Here is a 19,442-nt window from a genome sequence, read left to right as displayed (position 1 = left end):
ACATCACTTGCCACGTCAGCTGCCACGTCACTTGCCACAAGATGTGGATTGTCCACTTGTCACATCACCTGCCACATCACTTGCCACATCACCTGCCACGTCACCTGCCACAAGTTGTGGATTGTCCACTTGCCACGTCACTTGCCACATCACCTGCCACGTCACTTGCCACAAGATGTGGATTGTCCACTTTCCACGTCACCTGCCATGCCACCTGCCACAAGTTGTGGATTGTCCACTTGCCGCGTCACCAGCCACATCACCTGCCACAAGTTGTGGATTGTCCACTTGCCACACCACTTTCCACGTCACCTGCCACGTCACCTGCCACAAGATGTGTATTGTCCACTTGCCACGTCACCAGCCACAAGTTGTGGATTGTCCACTTGCCACATCACTTTCCACGTCACCTGCCACGTCACCTGCCACAAGTTGTGGATTGTCCACTTGCCACGTCCCTTGCCACGTCCCCTGCCACGTCACCTGCCACAAGTGGATTGTCCACTTGCCACATCACTTGCCACATCACCTGCCACAAGTTGTGGATTGTCCACTTGCCACGTCACCTGACACAAGTTGTGGATTGTCCACTCGCCACGTCACTTGCCACATCCCCTGCCACAAGTGGATTGTCCACTTGCCACGTCACTTGCCACGTCCCCTGCCACAAGTGGATTGTCCACTTGCCACGTCACTTGCCACGTCACCTGCCACAAGTTATGGATTGTCCACTTGCCACGTCACATGCCAGTCACCTGCCACAAGTTGTTGATTTTCCACTTGCCACGTCACCTGCCAGGTCACTTGCCGCGTCACCTGCCAGGTCACTTGCCACGTCACCTGCCACAAGTTGTGGATTGTCCACTTTCCACGTCACTTGCCACTTCACCTGCCACGTCACTTGCCACAAGTTGTGGATTGTCCACTTGCCACATCACTTGCCACCTGCCATGTCACTTGCCACAAGTTGTGAATTGTCCACTTGCCACGTCACTTGCCACCTGCCATGTCACTTGCCACAAGTTGTGGATTGTCCACTTGCAATTGCAATTGTTTAAAATATTTTTCTAATGGTTTTTCATCTTTTGCAATCATTTTTGAGATTTTTAATGTAAAAAAAAAGGTCACCTTTAAAAACGCATATAAACGCAAACGCGGCTAAACGCGGTAGCGGCGTTTTGCCGCGTTTTACCGCGTTTTGCCGCGTTTTGCTTCTGAACGCATTTTTTTGCTTCTGGAAAAACGAGATTAAACGCAACTGCATAAAAACGGAAAAAAACGAGACTGTGTGCATGGACACATAGGATAACATTGAATGAGTTCAGGGGCAGTTGAAAAAACTGTCCAACTGCATCTGAACGCGCGTTTAACTGCGTCTCGTGTGCATGAGGCCTTACTAGATGTTTAAAAAAAAAAAAACATTGTTGCTGCATAGTTAAAAAGTATTTAGTAAAAAAAAAAAAAAAAAAAAAAAAAAAAGTATTTAGTATGCCAGAAAAAAAAGTGATTGCAAAATTCAGCCGCTGAAACAAATATGCTAGTATAGCATAAAAGATCCAGTAGACTACAGGTATGTACAGTAAATATAAAAAGTCTACACACGCGTTGACCAAATTACACTGATGGAATGTATATTTTCACACATTACATAACTCCAATCCCTATTTTGATGCTAAATGGACACCTTGGTTTAGACATTCAAAATAATTTAGTTCTTTGGTAAATTTGTTGTTTTATTGTTTATCTTCTATTTTACATGATATTGGTATAAACATATCTATTATATTATTTACTCTTGGAAGTAATTTTTTTATTGCATTTATTATTGTTACTTCTATATCATCTATGTAACTTTTAATATACTTATAATTATACAATAAAAAGTTTGTAAACAAAAAAAAGTATACACACCCCTGTTAAAATGTCAGGTTTCTGTGATGTAAAAAAAATGAGACAAAGATAAATAATTTCAGAACTTTTTCCACTTTTAATGTGACCTATAAACTGTACAACTCAATTAAAAAACAAACTGAAATCTTTTTTTTGGGGGGGGGGTAAAAATAAAATAATGTGGTTGCATAAGTGTGCACACCCTCTTATAACTGGGGATGTAGCTGTGTTCATAATTAAGCAATCACATTCAAACTAGGGGTGCACCGAATGGGTTTTTTGGTGCCGAAACCGATACCGAAAATGAAAAATACACTAGGCCGAAAACCGAAACCGATACCGAAACAGCACCGATACCGAAAATGACTGTTTTTAAAAAATATTTTCATACATCAGATGGTCAGAGACTGAGGACATATTACAGGAGATGGTCAGAGACTGCGGGCATGGTACAGGAGCCGGTCAGAGACTGCAGGCATGGTACAGGAGCTGGTCAGAGACTGCAGACATGGTACAGGAGCTGGTCAGAGACTGCAGACATGGTACAGGAGATGGTCAGAGACTGCAGACATGGTACAGGAGATGGTCAGAGACTGCAGGCATGGTACAGGAGCTGGTCAGAGACTGCAGGCATGGTACAGGAGCTGGTCAGAGACTGCAGGCATGGTACAGGAGATGGTCAGAGACTGCAGGCATGGTACAGGAGATGGTCAGAGACTGCAGGCATGGTACAGGAGATGGTCAGAGACTGGAGGCATGGTACAGGAGATGGTCAGAGACTGCAGACATGGTACAGGAGATGGTCAGAGACTGCAGACATGGTACAGGAGATGGTCAGAGACTGCAGACATGGTACAGGAGATGGTCAGAGACTGCAGGCATGGTACAGGAGCTGGTCAGAGACTGCAGGCATGGTACAGGAGCTGGTCAGAGACTGCAGGCATGGTACAGGAGATGGTCAGAGACTGCAGACATGGTACAGGAGATGGTCAGAGACTGCAGACATGGTACAGGAGATGGTCAGAGACTGCAGACATGGTACAGGAGATGGTCAGAGACTGCAGACATGGTACAGGAGATGGTCAGAGACTCCAGACATGGTACAGGAGCTGGTCAGACTGCAGGCATGGTACAGGAGCTGGTCAGAGACTGCAGGCATGCTACAGGAGCTGGTCAGAGACTGCAGGCATGCTACAGGAGCTGGTCAGAGACTGCAGGCATGCTACAGGAGCTGGTCAGAGACTGCAGGCATGCTACAGGAGCTGGTCAGAGATTGCGGACATGCTACAGGAGATCAATGCAGCCTCACTGTGCCAGCAGCCTACCAGTGCCCGCCATGTAGCCTGCCTGTGCCTCACCAGTGCATATAAACATACACATATAAAAGCGCGCGCACACACACACACACACACACAAAACATACAACACACATATAACACATACATGCGCACATACACACTTAACACACATACATATAAACATGCACACATAACACACATACATATAAACATGCACACTTAACACACATACATATAAACATGCACACTTAACACACATACATATAAACATGCACACTTAACACACATACATATAAACATGCACACTTAACACACATACATATAAACATGCACACATATACATATATATATACACATATATATATATATACACATATACACACACACGCACACATATAACACACACACACATATAACACACACAACACACAGGCATACAAACATATATAGACAGTCTTTTTTTTAAATTGGCAGCTGCAGCTCTTCATTAATCTCCATGCTGGGTATTGCACTCTAGGGGGAGGCAGAGAGCACAGCACACACTGCTAGACGCCTCTGCTTTGGTTTCACTTTCACAGTGAACATCGTGCCCAGCTCCTGCACAGCCGATTTACACATCGGCTGAGGAGACATATGCAGCCACCGCTGTGGAGAGGGGGACTTTAGAGCGAGACCCCACAGGCTGACTGCAGCATAGGTGAGGAGGGAGGGGAGCAGGAGAGCTAAAGATAGGACACCCCCCGTGATGGGCGGCACCGGGGGGCGGGGCCAAGCCCCGCAAGCCCCGCCCCATTTTCGGCACCAGTATCGGCGGAAATTCTCTTTCGGCTTTTTGCCGAAAGGGCCATTTTCGGCCGATATGTTTCGGCGACCGAAATTTCGGTGCATCCCTAATTCAAACGCATGTTAAATAAGAGTCATTATACACCTGCTATCATTTAAAGTGCCTCTGAGTAACCTCCAAAATACGTTCAGCTGTTATAGTAGGTCTTTCCTGACATTTTCTTTGTTGCATCCTACAGAAAAAGCCATGGTCTGCAGAGAGCTTCCAAAGCATCGGAGTGATCTTATTGTTAACCACTTAAAGGAATTGTAAAGCTTTGTTTTGTTTTTAAATAACAAACATGTCATACTTTCCTCCACTGTGCAGTTTTGCACAGAGTGGCCCTGATTCTCCTCTTCTGGGCCCCTCAGTGGTGCTCCTGGCTCCTCCCCGCATCGAGTGTCCATGTCGTTTCCAGCTGGAGGATGACAGCAATCAGGTAAGTAAAGCGGGGGGGGGGATCTGGGGGGCTGCAGCACCACCACAGAAGGTTTTTCACCTTAATGCATAAGATGCATTAAGGTGAAAAACCATGAGAGTTTGCAACCCCTTTAAGGACTGAGCCTCTTTCTGAGATTTGCAGTTTACAAGTTAAAATCATTTTTTTTTACTAGAAAATAACGTAGAACCCCCAAACATTATATATTGTTTTTTTTTCTATCAACCTGGGGAATAACATAGTGGTTGTTGCAATACTTTGTCACACCGTATTTGCGCAGCAGTCTTACAAGCACACTTTTTTTGGAAAAAATACACGTTTTTGAATTTAAAAATGAGAAAACAGTAAAGTTAGCCCATAATTTTTTTTTTTTTTTTTTTATATTGTGAAAGATGATGTTACACCAAGTAAAATGATACCAAACGTCACGCTTCAAAATTGTGCCCGCTCATGGAATGGCGACAAACTTTCGCCCTTAAAAATCTCCATAGGTGATGTTTAAAAATTTTTACAGGTTGCATGTTTTGAGTTACAGAGGAGGCCTAGGGCTAAAACTTTTGCTCTCACTCTAACGATCATGGCGATTTTCATATGCTACTCATGTATGCGTTTGCTTCTGCATGCGAGCCCGGCGGGACTTATATATAAGAGGTCCTGCCATTTTTTTGTATTATGAGATCTGGAGGTCAAAAAAACCTCAGATCTCATATTTGCACTAAAATGCAATAAAAAACAAATGTCATAAATATATATATATATATATATATATATATATATATATATACACACACACGCTGCGCTGAAAGGTATGTATAAGAAGTGCACAGTAAATAATTGATCCTAAAATGAAATGAATATTAAATTAGTGATTTATAAAATTATTATATATACATATCATACTATGGATAATACAGTTAAAGTGCCTAGTGCATAACTGTGCATTACAAACCACAAAATAAAAAATATTACAAAAACATCAATATATCAAAGTGCTTCTGTGCTTTCAAACAGTGTCCAAATAGGTCAATGATGACCGTGCTGAAACACAATGCTGTAGGTTATAAGATCATATAACAAAGTGCTCATGTGCATGTAAGCAGCAACCAATTGTGTCACTAATCCAGTATTGATAAAAGTCTGTGTCATCCAAAAGATGTGGTCATCACTCAGGTGCCCCCCTTAGGTAATAAATGCTCACCTTTGAAGCGTGCGACTTTGCGATTAAGCTAAGTCAAAACACGCATGTGAACTGCCTCTATAATAGTATTGGGCTCAGTGTCCAAATAAATCAATGACCGTGCTAAATCACAATGCTGTAGGTCAGTGATGGCGAATCTTGGCACCCCAGATGTTTTTGAACTACATTTCCCATGATGCTCAACTACACTGCAGAGTGCATGAGCATCATGGCAAATGTAGTTCCAAAACATCTGGGTTGCCAAGGTTTGCCATCACTACTGTAGGCGATAAGATCATATCAGCATATATCTGAACCATTTATTGAATAAAGCAAAAAAGATCGTCTTCAGGGGTACTCACACAGATTAGGTGTGTCAGTGCACCACTCTATAGTAAGCCTATACTGGTGTATACCAATGATGGTATCGGGATGATACGGGTGTCCTCCTCACAAGATGCCTGCCGTGCCATCCTGACCCCTCCCCTGCAGGGATTATGCATCTACTTCAGGGGGACATTGTGATTAAACACGGTAATCATTGATTTATTTGGACACTGAGCCCAATACTATTATAGAACCCAGAGGTGGTTCACCTGCGTGTTTTGACTTTTCTTACTCGCAAAGTCGCACGCTTCAAGGTGAGCATTTGTTACCTAAGGGGGGCACCTACACTTCTTATAAATCCCTTTAGCACAGCGTATATATATTTATAATTGTCTTTGCACAATATATGTGACGTATGTAACACTAACAGCTTTAGGTAATTTTATTTGTTTTAGCATCTAGGAATTGGTGGCTCACAGGATTGTCCTAAAAACAAATGTCATTTGAAAAAAAAAAAAAAGTCCCTTTAAGAGCTATGGGCGGAAGTGATGCTTTGATGTCACTTATGCCCTGCAATGGTATGGAGCTGGGTGAGGGCCCTCTTCCCCCCATTCAGCTTCATACCTAACAGGGAAGAGGACCCGATCACCCCCCACTGCTGACAGTAGGCGCCGGAGGACACCTGAGCGTGGTGAGCCCCTCCTCTCTCGCTTAGCCTAGGTTCACACTGATGAGATGCGGGAACCAGTGTGATTACAGCACTTCTTCCCGCATCGCATCTCTCCCACAGGCAGTTCACACTGCTTTCGGCGTACCGCTGTGGGTGTCATTACATTGTTATCGTACTGGTGTGAACCTGGGCTAAAAGGTGGAAAAATTTCTGAATTTATTTATCTTTGTCATTTTTTTACATTGCAGAAACCTGACATTTTAACAAGAGTGTATAGACTTTTTATATCCACTGTATCACTCTGAAATGGAGCTGCAGCTGCAATATTGTCTTCAGCAGCCTCTGAGACTCACGCCTCAAGGAGCTTCACTGTGGCGTTTTTTTGGTTTTCTTTTTGCAAATGCCAGAGATGTGGTGGATGCTGATATCAGCAGGCAGGGTGCCCAGGTGCTGCCAGTATCATCGGTTTTGGCCAGTACAGTGGGAAGATCAAGTATTCCCCCTACACTGCTGCATGCATGCGCTCCAATTTCAGCCTCTTCTAAACCTATTCACACTTTTTTTACATGCACTTTTTATTGCTTATCAGTGCGTTTTCGTGTTTTAATGCTTTTTTCATTGATTTCAATAGGAATTGCATATGGCAAGAAAATGAATGGGGTAGTGATTAAATCAAGCAAGTCCCAAAATCAAGGTAGGCAGTGGCTGAAATAATTGAACTGCTGCCTTTTTTTTTTTTTAAATGTTGGTTAAATGTGCCACGGACATGATGCAAAGCATCACACTATGAACAGCCCCCCTCTGGCTGTATTTTAGACTTTAGGTTGGTGGCTGGGTGATGGTAACCTAATAATTTCAGAAGAATTGAGTTGAATTTTTAAAGCCATTTGTTTTCTCCTAAAATAGGAATGGCCCTAATGGTGTCTCATCAGTGTTGTATGTCTATACAGCTTCTGTGGTTGGGATCATGTGTACATCTTCCAGCTACCATCCCCCCCTTTTTTTTTTATATTTATTGGATTTTGTATATTACAAAGGTATAGAGCTCATTAGCGTTGAAGCATGTATAATCAAATAAACAATTGAAGTTTGATCATGAGCAGAGAAGGGAGGGCATGGGGGAGGTATAGGGAAAGGGGAAGATGGCAGGAGAATCATATTTACCTGTACAACAATAATACAAAAAAGTATTTCAGAACGAAACACCTTCAGGAGTGGAAACAACGTTTGATGTATTCAAATAGTGATCTCAGAGACTGGATTAGCTACAACAATAATAGAAGATGAGGCTACTTGTTTTGGATAGGAATGAGTCACAGTCTCCAAAGAGCTTCATAAAGTTGTGGTTCTAGGGTGGTAGAAAAGAAGAGGGGTCAGACAAGTTGAACAGTTATAGATTACCTAGGGAGTTGGTAAGATCTCGTTTAAGATACCAGTCCGTAAAGCAAAATGGTTTCATAAGTTCCCGTAGGTCCTTTTGGGTGAATGTGATCTCCATGTATTTACGCCATCTTGCGAAAAAGCGTGAAGTAGAGGTACAAGAGCGACCATATAGCTTTTTTCACTGCCGGTAAATTGGGTGGTGTTGATTTAATTCAATGAGACATAATAGTCCTGCGGGCAACAGGGAGACATAGGGGTCCATTGTGAAATGTTGAGTGGTCCCACTGGTGATGTGGATGAGGGTGGTTCGTATCTGAACAGGTACAGTAGATGATTTTTTTTTGATATCCGAGTTTTATTGATTTTAGAGATGAAGGCCAGCACAGAGTCCCAGTAAGTATTGATAGTTGGGCATTCTCAGAGGCGGTGAAGCAATGTGGAGTGTGGTAGTGAGCACCAGGGGCATTGCGTTTGAGTTTTTGGTCTGCCTTGTTGATGCAGCATTTTTGCTGAGTGTATATATAATCTGCTTTTGGTTTTATTTATGTATATATAATAACTGGGGCTATGTCTATTGTATCTATAACCAAAATGTTTTTGTTTTGCGTTACTTAGGAAAGGATTAGCATCCCTCTTAGGCTCGGTTCACACAGGGGCAACACGACGTGACCTGACGTGACCTGACGTGACCTGACGTGACCTGACGTGACCTGACGTGACTTGACGTGACTTGACGTGACTTGGACGTGACTTACAACACTACTCCAGGCCAGGCGACTTGCCGTGGCCAATCAGAGAATGAGCTCTCAGGGGGAACTCCTTTTGAGAGCTGATAATTCTCTGAGAGTCGCCTCTGTATAGACAGAGATCCGACTTGGAGGCGACCTCCATTGAAATCAGTGGGTACCAGTCGCCTACAAGTCGGATTGAAGTAGTACAGGAACCTTTTCTGAAGTCGGAGCGACTTCAGTAGCGTGCATTAAGACGGCTCTCATTCACTTACATTGATTTCTACATGTTGTGCGACCTGAGGTGACTTGGGGCAACTTGAAGTCGGATCTGAGTCGCCCCTGTGTGAACCGGCACTTAGGGTTTTACTTTTGACCAGGGCTCAGAGAGGTTCTCTTAGTTCCTGTCCTGGGGACAACTTTTTACCTGACAGAAAGCAAAGAAAATTCTCCAGTAGCAACACAGTCAGAAGTAAAATGTTTTATTTTTAAATTAAGTAGAGGAGTGCTGGATCCCCTGTCTGCTTTTTATTGTTGTCTTCTAGACAATTTTCCCTTACTTCCTTTCTGGTAAAACATTATTCCCAAAACAGAAAGTAAGAGGAAATTTCTCTAAATAGAAATACATTTTGGCAGTGCTTTTACGCTTTCCCACTTTATCCAATTAAAAAACCTTGTACAGTGCCTTGAAAAAGTATTCATACCCCTTCCACATTTTGTCATGTTACAACCAAAAACGTAAATGTATTTTATTGGGATTTTATGTGCTAGACCAACACAAAGTGGCACATAATTGTAAAGTGGAAGGAAAATGATAAATGGTTTTCAAATTGTTTTACACATAAATATGTGAAAAGTGTGGCGAGTCAATCCTTTGTAGAACCATGTTTCACTGCAATTACAGCTTCAAGTGCTTTTGGGTATGTCTCTACCAGCTTTACACATCTAGAGTGACATTTTTTGCCCATTATTTTCAAAATAGCTTAAGCTCTGTCAGATTGGATGGAGAGTGTTTGTGAACAGCAATTTTAAAGTCTTGCCACAGATTCTTAATTGGATGTAGGTCTGGACTTTAACTGGGCCATTCTAACACATGAATATGTTTTGATCTAAACCATTCCATTGTAGCTCTGGATGTATATTTAGGGTGGTTGTGCTGCTGCAAGATGAAACTCCACCGCAGACTATAACAGGTTTTCTTCTAAGATTGCCCTGTATTTGGCTCCATCAATCTTCCCATCAACTCTGACCAGCTTCCCTGTCCGTGCTGAAGAAAAGCATCCCCACAACATGATGATGCTGCCACCACCATGTTTCATGATGGGGATAGTGTGTTCTGGGTGATGTGCAGTGTTAGTTTTACGCTGCGCATAGCGTTTTGCTTTTAGGCCAAAAAGCTCAATTTTGGTCTCATCTGACCAGAGCACCTTCTTCCACGTGTTTGCTGTATCCGCCGCGTGGCTTCTCACAAACTGCAAACAGGACTTCTTATGGCTTTCTTCTTGCCACTCTTCCATAAAGACCAGATTTGTGGAGTGAACGACTAATAGTTGTCCTGTGGACAGATTCTCCCATCTGAGCTGTGGATCTCTGCAGCTCCTCCAGAGTTACCATGGGCCTCTTGGCTGCTTCTCTGATTAATGTTCTCCTTGCCTGGCCTGTTTAGGTGGACGGCCATGGCTTGGTAAGTTTGCAATTGTGCCATACGCTTTACATTTCCCTAATCGTCTTTCAGGACAGCCACTATGAGAGATAGTCTCCTCCTCTTCTTCTGGAAACACATGCGCCAGCCCATAAATTCTTACTTCCCCTGCCGGACCTCAGTTATTAGTGTTTCCTCTGGCGGGGAGACACTGTGCAGGGACCAGGCCGGTCAGGGAGGCTGTGGCCATTTTTTTCCATCAAGAACCCGGTTGAAAGAAGCAGGGGCTTCGTAAGGAGAAAACTGGGTTCAAGCCATTCGGATTAACGTTCGGCTTACTTACCTCACCAGGTATTGCCACCCCTTCCTAGTCGAGCGCGGCTTCAGGTCGTGGGGGACTCCTATTGCGTCTACGGGGATGCAGCTGGCAAGCCATTTGGATTTCCATGTACAAGGGTACAGACCGCCTTTTTTTCTTTGAACCGAGCAGGCTGAATGACAGGCAACGTCGTATCCGGCGGAAACGAAGGCTTGACCTCGTATACGATCGACTTCCGGTTCGTGGAGCCGATAGGAGGGCCGGGCACAAGCTGGAGATGAGTCGGGAATGCGCACAGGCAGCGTGAGACTTGGTAGTAAGCAGCCACCTGCAGTCATGTCGGAAGCTGATGCTCAACCAACACACTACCTCCAGAATTCCTAAGGTAAGCGCACTCTGGGAAGGGGTACTCTCTATCTAGGATTCCCCCCCCCCCCAATGTATGGTTCTATCAATGGGGGGGGGGGGGGCAGACCCTCTGGGTGGCCGGGGAGGAGGGGAGGCTCAGATCCCTGCATTTAAAGAGGGGTCTAGTGCACTCCCAGGGTTGTATCCTGAGCTTTGTATTGACTTTTTTTTTCTTTCTGTTTTTTCCTTTTTACTTAGTTTTTTTAGCTCTAAAAAGAAATGTGCCTCCTGTAGGGACATTTTGGGGGAATCTTGGACAAAAGTGTTGTGCAGAGACTGTATAGATTCCCTTGTTAAGGAAAGGGAACCTGAACAGGAGTCAGGACTAGGGATGAGCCGAACACCCCCCGGTTCGGTTCGCACCAGAACTTTCGAACGGACCCCAAATTCGAACGAACTTTAGAACCCCATTGAAGTTTATGGGACTCGAACGTTCGAAATTAAAAGTGCTAATTTTAACGGCTAATATGCAAGATACTGTCCTAAAAAGGGTTTGGGGACCTGGCTCCTGCCCCAGGGGACATGGGTCAATGCCTAAAATGTTTTTAAAAATGGCCGTTTTGGCGGGAGCACTGATTTTAATGACGATTAAAGTGAAAAAAAAAAGTGAAATATTCCTTTAAATATGGTGCCTGGGGGGTGTCTGTAGTATGCCTGTGAAGTGCCACGTGTTTCCCGTGTTTAGAACAGTCCCTGCACAAAATGACATTAAACGGAAATAACACCATTTAAAACTGCTTGCGGTTTTAATGTTATATCTGGTTCCTGCAATATGGTTGAAAATCATTGAGAAAAATGGCATGGGTAGCCCCCCCTGCCCATTACCAGCCCCTTTGGGTCTTGTACGGATATTAAGGCCTGTGGCCAATCATGGCTCTCCTCGCTGCTGGCGCTGTGATTGGCCAAGCATGCGGGGTCACAGTGCATGCTTGGCCAATCATGAGCCAGCAATGCACTGCGATGACGCAGTGCATTGTGGGCCGTGAGCGCCACACGAATGTGGCGCGAACGGCCCATAACGTTCGGAATTCGCCGAACGGGCGAACAGCCGATGTTCGAGTCGAACGTATGTTCGACTCGAACACGAAGCTCATCCGTAGTCAAGACTAGCAGCTTCAGTCAAAGAGCTCTCGTCCACCTTCTCTTCTTTTAGATCCCTGTTTGAAACGTTTCAGCTTCCCACGGGTCCAGCTCCCCAGGATACAACCCCACCTCTAGCACAGAGTTCTGCTCCAGGTCAACCTGCTACAACAGGGGGGACAGAGGTTGCAGGCCCTTCAGGGACAGGAAGGGGACTTCCAGACAGTTCCTCTTAGGATTCCCAAGAGGGTTCAGAGGGGGAGGACCAGGATGGGTCCAGGAAAGCCTCCAGATATAAATGATCCCTTGATGAGGTAGAGGACCTCTTAAAAGCAATTTATACAACCCTCGGTATCCAGGCGGATAAGAAACCCCTAACCCTTCATGACCAAATGTACTCGGGTTTAGGGGAACCAAAGAGAAGGGTGTTTCCAGTGCACGAGGTACTGATGGAAACAGTTAAAAGGGAGTGGCAGGATCCTGAGAGAAAGCCCTTCTTTTCTAGATCCCTTAAAAGAAGATTCACATTTTAAGAGGAACCGGCCTGCATTTGGAATAAAAATCCCAAATTAGATGCCACCTTCTCCCAGGTCTCCAGACACACGGATTTGGCGTTAGAAGACATGGGGGCTTTGGCAGATGTCATGGACAAAAGGATTGACTCTCTGCTCTAAAAACATGGGACTCAGCTATCGGCAATTTAAAGCCTGAAATGACAGTTAGGCCGCGTACACACGGGCGGACTGTTCGCTCAACTTTGTCCGCTGAACAGTGTTTCAGCGGACAGTCCGCTCGTGTGTGGGGCTTCAGCGGACAGTTTCAGCGGACAGTTTGACGAACAAAGTTTTTCGGAAATTCCGAAAAACTGTCCGCTGAAACTTGGTTTGAGCGGACAGTCCGCCCGTGTGTAGGCCACTTTCGAAATGAGCAAACTGTTCCCGCTCGGAGGAAAGTCTGCTCATTTCGAGCGCGTCTCCAGGTAGGCGGGGCCCGCGAAGGAGACGTCGCGGGCCCCGCCGCCTGGTATGGACTTAAAGGGGAACCCCAACGCCGAAAAAAATCGGCGTGGGGGTCCCCCCAAAGTCCACAACAGACCCTTGTCCGAGCACGCTACCCGGCCGGCCAGGAAAGGGGGGCGAGCGAGCGCGCCCCCCCTCCCGAGCCGTACCAGGCCGCGTGCCCTCAACATGGGGGGTGCCTTGGGGAAGGGGGGGCCGCGCGGCCCCCCCACCCCAAAGCACCTTGTCCCCATGTTGATGAGGACAAGGGCCTCTTCCCGACAACCCTGGCCGTTGGTTGTCGGGGTCTGCGGGCGGGGGGCTTATCGGAATCCGGGAGCCCCCTTTAATAAGGGGGCCCCCGGATACCGGCCCCCCACCCTATGTGAATGAGTATGGGGTACAATGTACCCCTACCCATTCACCTGTAAAATAAAAGTACCCAAAAAAAAAACACAACACACGAGATAAAATATTTTATTGCACAGCTCCGGGGGTCTTCCGTCTTCGGGGGTCTTCTCGCCGGACTCCTCCGCTATCTTCGTGTAGCTCTTTTGCTAGCGGAGGAGTCCGGCTTTCTTCCTCCCCGCCGCCGGCCTCTTCTCCCGACTTCGGGGGTCTTGTCCCCCTCTTCGGTTCTTCTGCCGGGCCACCGCGCCTTCTTATAGCTCTTTTACAGGCGGTGGCCCGGTCTTCTGTCGCCGCCGCCTTCCGTTCTTCTGCCGGGCCACCGCGCCTTCTTATAGCTCTTTTAGAGGTGGTGGCCCGGTCTTCTGTCGCCGCTGTCGCCTTCCGGTCGCCTTCCGGCCGCCTTCCGTTCTTCTTCTTGTTCTTCTTCTTCTCCAGGAGATGTTGACACGTCGCTCTCTCCGGCCGGAATGCCAGAGCTGCGCTGTGCGGCCACTTATATAGTGACAATGGGGCGGTGTCACATGGTATATGTCACATGGGTTGGTCACATGGTGACCCCGCCCCCTTACGATGTCATAGTCCCCATGTGACATCAACCCATGTGACCAACCCATGTGACATATACCATGTGACACCGCCCCATTGTCACTATATAAGTGGCCGCACAGCGCGGCTCTGGCATTCCAGCCGGAGAGAGCGACGTGTCAACATCTCCTGGAGAAGAAGAACAAGAAGAAGAACGGAAGGTGACCAGAAGGCGACAGCGGCGACAGAAGACCGGGCCACCGCCTCTAAAAGAGCTATAAGAAGGCGCGGTGGCCCGGCAGAAGAACGGAAGGCGGCGGCGACAGAAGACCGGGCCACCGCCTGTAAAAGAGCTATAAGAAGGCGCGGTGGCCCGGCAGAAGAACCGAAGAGGGGGACAAGACCCCCGAAGGCGGGAGAAGAGGCCGGCGGCGGGGAGGAAGAAAGCCGGACTCCTCCGCTAGCAAAAGAGCTACAAGAAGATAGCGGAGGAGTCCGGCGAGAAGACCCCCGAAGACGGAAGACCGCCGGAGCTGTGCAATAAAATATTTTATCTCGTGTGTTGTGTTTTTTTTTTGGGTACTTTTATTTTACAGGTGAATGGGTAGGGGTACATTGTACCCCATACTCATTCACATAGGGTGGGGGGGCCGGTATCCGGGGGCCCCCTTATTAAAGGGGGCTCCCGGATTCCGATAAGCCCCCCGCCCGCAGACCCCGACAACCAACGGCCAGGGTTGTCGGGAAGAGGCCCTTGTCCTCATCAACATGGGGACAAGGTGCTTTGGGGTGGGGGGGCCGCGCGGCCCCCCCTTCCCCAAGGCACCCCCCATGTTGAGGGCACGCGGCCTGGTACGGCTCGGGAGGGGGGGCGCGCTCGCTCGAGGTATCGCTTACATAGCAGATGCCTCTGCTGAGTCTGTCCACATGTTGGGCAGAATGGCGGCTCTAGCCAATTCGGCCAGAAGGGCCCTCTGGCTAAAAATGTGGCCAGGGGCTAGTTCCTCCAAGGTAAAACTGTGTGGGATACCTTTGACAGGGACCTCCTTTTTGGCCCAGGGCTAGAGACTGTTCTAGACCATACAGTGGACAGAAAAAAATCCTTTCCTCTTAAGCGGAAAACCCCCGTACAAACAAAAAAGGGGTTTCGTCCACAAGGGCGCAGGGAAACCCCTAAATCAGAGGGAAAAAAGAAAACCTGGCCCCAAAAAAGGCAGGGGCAGAGGAGGGGCGATTTTTTCGCTCTCCTGACCAGCCCCGTAAAACCCAGTGATGTTCCAGTTACAGTGGGAGGAAGACTGGGGGCCTTTCTCCCACAGTGGGAGACAATATCCCCCAATCAATTTATTTTAGGTGTAATAAGAAGGGGGTACTTCTTGGAATTCTCAAGACTGCCCCCAAAGATTCCTTGCCATGCATCTACCCAGGTGCATGGCAAAGGCCGAGGCCTTGCTGGAAGCATTGAGGGAATTAGAGAATCAGGACGTTATTCTCAGAGTCCCAAAAGCAGAAGAGGGAAGGGGTTTTTATTCTCATGCCTTCATAGTGAAAAAACCTTCCGGGAAATTCAGATTCATTCTGAACTTAAAGCCCCTGAACAGGTCAGTGGCATACAAAAGTTTCCTCATGGAGTCAATCTTTTCAGTAAGGGCTCTTCTACCCCGCAACTGTTTCATGGTATCTCTGGACCTAAGGGACAAGTATTTGCACATCCCTATAGCGGAGGCCTCGCAGAAGTTTCTATGCCTTCCCAAAGATCTAGGGGAGAAACAGTACACCTTCAGTTTCAGGCCCTGCCATTCGGACTATCCTCTTCACCCCGCATTTTTATCAAGGTCCTGGCAGAAGCCATGGCCTTTCTTCGGGTCCAAGGGATATCTATAATAGCCTACCTGGACGACCTGCTCTTATTTGCAGCATCCCCAATACAGTTAGTCAAGGATCTCGACCTAACCAAAACCTTACAGACCTGGGGTGGCTACTAAACTTGGAAAAGTCCAGCCTGATCCCCTCGCAACAGAGTTTTTCTGCCGAGAGAGAAGGTACAAAAGCTGGACAGAGCGCGGTGGCCTCTCTTCAGAGCAACCAGCTGTTTTCCATAAGGTTTCTGATGTCAGTATTGGGTCTTCTTACATCTACCCTCCCAGCAGTGCAGTGGGCAGGACTACATTTTTTGTCCCCTACAGACCTTCGTCCTAGGGGTGTGGGACCACAGTCAGGAGGCTCTAGACACCCCTAGTACATGTTCCACACCAAGTAAAGAGATCCTTCTGGTGGTGGAGGAAAGTGACGAACCTGTCGCAAGGACGTCTGTGGCTCATCCCGGTTTCTCGGCTAGTTACCACAGATGCAAGTGGCAGAAGTTGGGGGGCACATTTTGGGTTCCCTTCTAGCCCAGGGCACTTGGGAAGACGACGAGCTGTCTCGGTCGTCCAACTGGAAAGAACTAAGGGCAGTGGGACTATCCCTCAGGTTTTTCAAAAAAGAGCTCCTTGGCCACCACATTCAGGTGCGGTCGGACAACTCCTCCGCAGTGGCCTATTTAAACAAGCAGGGTGGCACGAGAAGTGGAGCCCTGTTGTATTTAGCAGCAGAGATCCTGAGCTGGGCCGAGACCTACACCCTTTCACTCTCAGCAGTTTTCCTGAGAGGAGAGAAAAACGTGGTAGCAGACTTTCTCAGCCGAAAGAGGCTGAGGGAGGGTGACTGGGTTCTCAATCAGGAGATCTTCAATCTCATAATAAAGAGATGGGGACCTCCGGAGGTGGACCTTTTCACATCCAAAAGCAATGCAAAAACACCCTGTTTTTTTCTCCCTGAGAAAGGGAGAGGGAGCTTTAGGTGTGGACGCTTTGAACCAGAATTGGCACTTCAGAACTTGCTATGCCTTCCCACCTCCAGCGTTGTTGCCAGCAGTTCTGAGAAAGTTTCAAATGGAAAGCACACCTCTGATTCTGGTGGCACCGCATTGGCCCAAGAGAGCATGGTTCTCAATACTGAAACAGTTGGCTGTAGAACCTCTTTTATTCTTGCCCCCTCGGGATGATCTCCTCTCTCAGGGGCCAGTCCTCTGTCCACGAGTACGCCAGTGGAAGTTAGCAGCCTGGCTACCGAGGAGGGTATATTAAAAGCTAAGGGGTTTTCAGAGAGGCTAATTTCTACCCTCCTAGACAGTAGGAAAAAGGAAACTCGCCAGATCTATGAAAAGGTCTGGTTACGTTTCAATAAATGGTGCGTAGAAAGCTCTTTCCCAGTACGGAGCTCCTCTGCAGTTTTGGAATTTTTACAGTGTGGGGCAGATAAAGGCTTATCCATTAGTACCCTCAGGGGTCAAGTGTCAGCCCTCAGTGTTTATTTAGAAGAGCATCTGGCTGCCAACCCATGGGTAGTCAGATTCTTTAGGTCCCTGACTAGACAGAGACCGATCCAGGGTCTGCCCTTTCCCAGATGGGATTTATCCTTAGTTTTACAAAGCTTAACAGACCCCCCTTTTGAGCCTTTAGAAGAGTGTTTACTAAGAGAACTTACTTTGAAGACAGTTTTTCAGGTAGCAGTGACAACTGGCAGGAGGGTCAGTGAGATGGAGGCCCAGTCAGGGCTCCCCTTTGCGTTATTTTCCCGGACCGGATAGTTTTAAAGACCGATCCGGCCTTTTTGCCAAAAGTGGCATCCGGCTTTCATAGAAGCCAGGAAACTGTTTTACTCTCATTTTGTCTCAATCCCTCAGGCGAGAAAGAACTAAAATTTCATTATTTGGATGTTAGGAGATGTATCCTACACTATTTAGAACTGACCAAGACATTCAGAAGGTCAGACTCCTTATTTGTTTTGTTTTCCGGGGACAGAAAAGGATGTTCGGCGTCCCGACGCACTATTGCTAGAAGGCTCAGAGTAGCCATCGAGCAGGCTTATTCAGTTGCAGGGAAAGAAATCCCAGTGGGTATTAAAGCACACTCTACAAGAGCAATGGCAGCCTCCCAGGCAGAAAGAGAGCGAGAGCAACGCCAGAACAGATTTGCAGGGCAGCAACATGGTCCAGCTACTCCACTTTCGTAAAACACTACAGAGTGGATCTGGTGTCGGCAGGTGAGTAGGCCTTTGGGCGAAAGGTTTTGCAAGCTGTAGTCCCACCCTAACTGGTAAGTGCTCGTTTATCCTTTCATAGTGGCTGTCCTGAAAGACGATTAGGGAAAATTAGAGTTACGCTTACCGGTAACGTCTTTTCCAGTAGTCTTTCAGGACAGCCCTAGTTACCCACCCGAAAATTGGGGGGAGTCTTACAAAAGACCAGAACGCAGCAGGATAATAGTATTTGACAATGTGTTATTAATGTGTTCTTGTGTCCCCCCAGCTGGCCGGAGGTAATCTCAATATAAACTGAGGTCCGATACGGGAAGTAAGAATTTATGGGCTGGCGCAGTGTTTCCAGAGGAAGAGGAGACTATCTCTCATAGTGGCTGTCCTGAAAGACTACTGGAAAAGACGTTACCGGTAAGCGTAACTCTAATTTTTTAGATGATAGATTAACAGTGCTCCATGAGATGTTCAAAGCTTGGGATATTCTTTTATAACCTAACCCTGTTTTAAACTTCTCCATAACTTTATCCCTGACCGGTCTGGTGTTTTCCTTGGCCTTCATGATGCTGTTTGTTCACTAAGGTTCTCTACCACACCTCTGAGAGATTCACAGAACAGCTGTATTTATACTAAGATTAAATTACACACCGGTGGACTCTATTAATTTGGTGACTTCTGAAGGCAATTGGTTCCACTAGATTTTGAAAACCATTTATCATTTTCCTTCCACTTCACAATTATGTGCCACTTTGTGTTAGTTTATCACATCCCAATAATATACATTTTATACTTTTGGTTGTAACATGACATAATGTGGAAAATGTCAAGGGGTGTGAATACTTTTTCCAAGGCACTGTACCGACAAATAAATATTTTAAATTAGCTGGTATGGTTCAGGGGTTGGGGAACCAAGTGCACATTTGCTGCTCCTACACTTCCTGCATGCCTGGATAAAGGTATCTAATTGGTATGCTAGACCTTCAGAGCACATGTGCCAGTGATGTCACCGGCTGCATGCACCCTGAATATGTCCTAAAACAGTGATGGTGAACCTTGGCACTCCAGATGTTTTGGAACTACATTTCCCATTATGCTCATGCAGTGTAATTGAGCATCATGGGAAATGTAGTTCCAAAACATCTGGGATGGCAAGGTTCGCCATCACTGTCCTAAACCATGCAAGTTTAGCTTTATTCACAAGTTTTATTTACAGTACCTACAGGTAAGCCTTATTACAGGCTTACCTG

At 46.7% G+C, this 19,442-nt stretch overlaps 1 long non-coding RNA gene across 2 annotated transcripts in view; it reads left to right on the top strand.

Moving 5' to 3' along the window:
* The first annotated feature begins 3,701 nt into the window (after nt 1-3,701).
* The window catches only part of LOC143990160 (uncharacterized), a 39,927-nt gene continuing 24,186 nt past the window's right edge, over nt 3,702-19,442 (top strand). The window contains exons 1-2 of one of the 2 annotated variants that reach the window (XR_013277184.1): nt 3,702-3,885; nt 7,256-7,318. This is a non-coding gene — a long non-coding RNA (uncharacterized LOC143990160). Of the gene's footprint in view, nt 3,886-4,219; nt 4,451-7,255; nt 7,319-19,442 lie in introns of those variants that run through there. The other variant, XR_013277185.1, reaches the window with a different exon arrangement.

Source organism: Lithobates pipiens, unplaced genomic scaffold (genome assembly GCF_037356315.1).
Source record: "Lithobates pipiens isolate NorthernLeopardFrog02 unplaced genomic scaffold, aLitPip1_a1.2 Scaffold_18, whole genome shotgun sequence".
NCBI lineage: Eukaryota > Metazoa > Chordata > Amphibia > Anura > Ranidae > Lithobates > Lithobates pipiens.
Note: the sequence above shows the minus strand (reverse complement) of the source record. Positions and strands in the feature narration are given on the sequence as shown.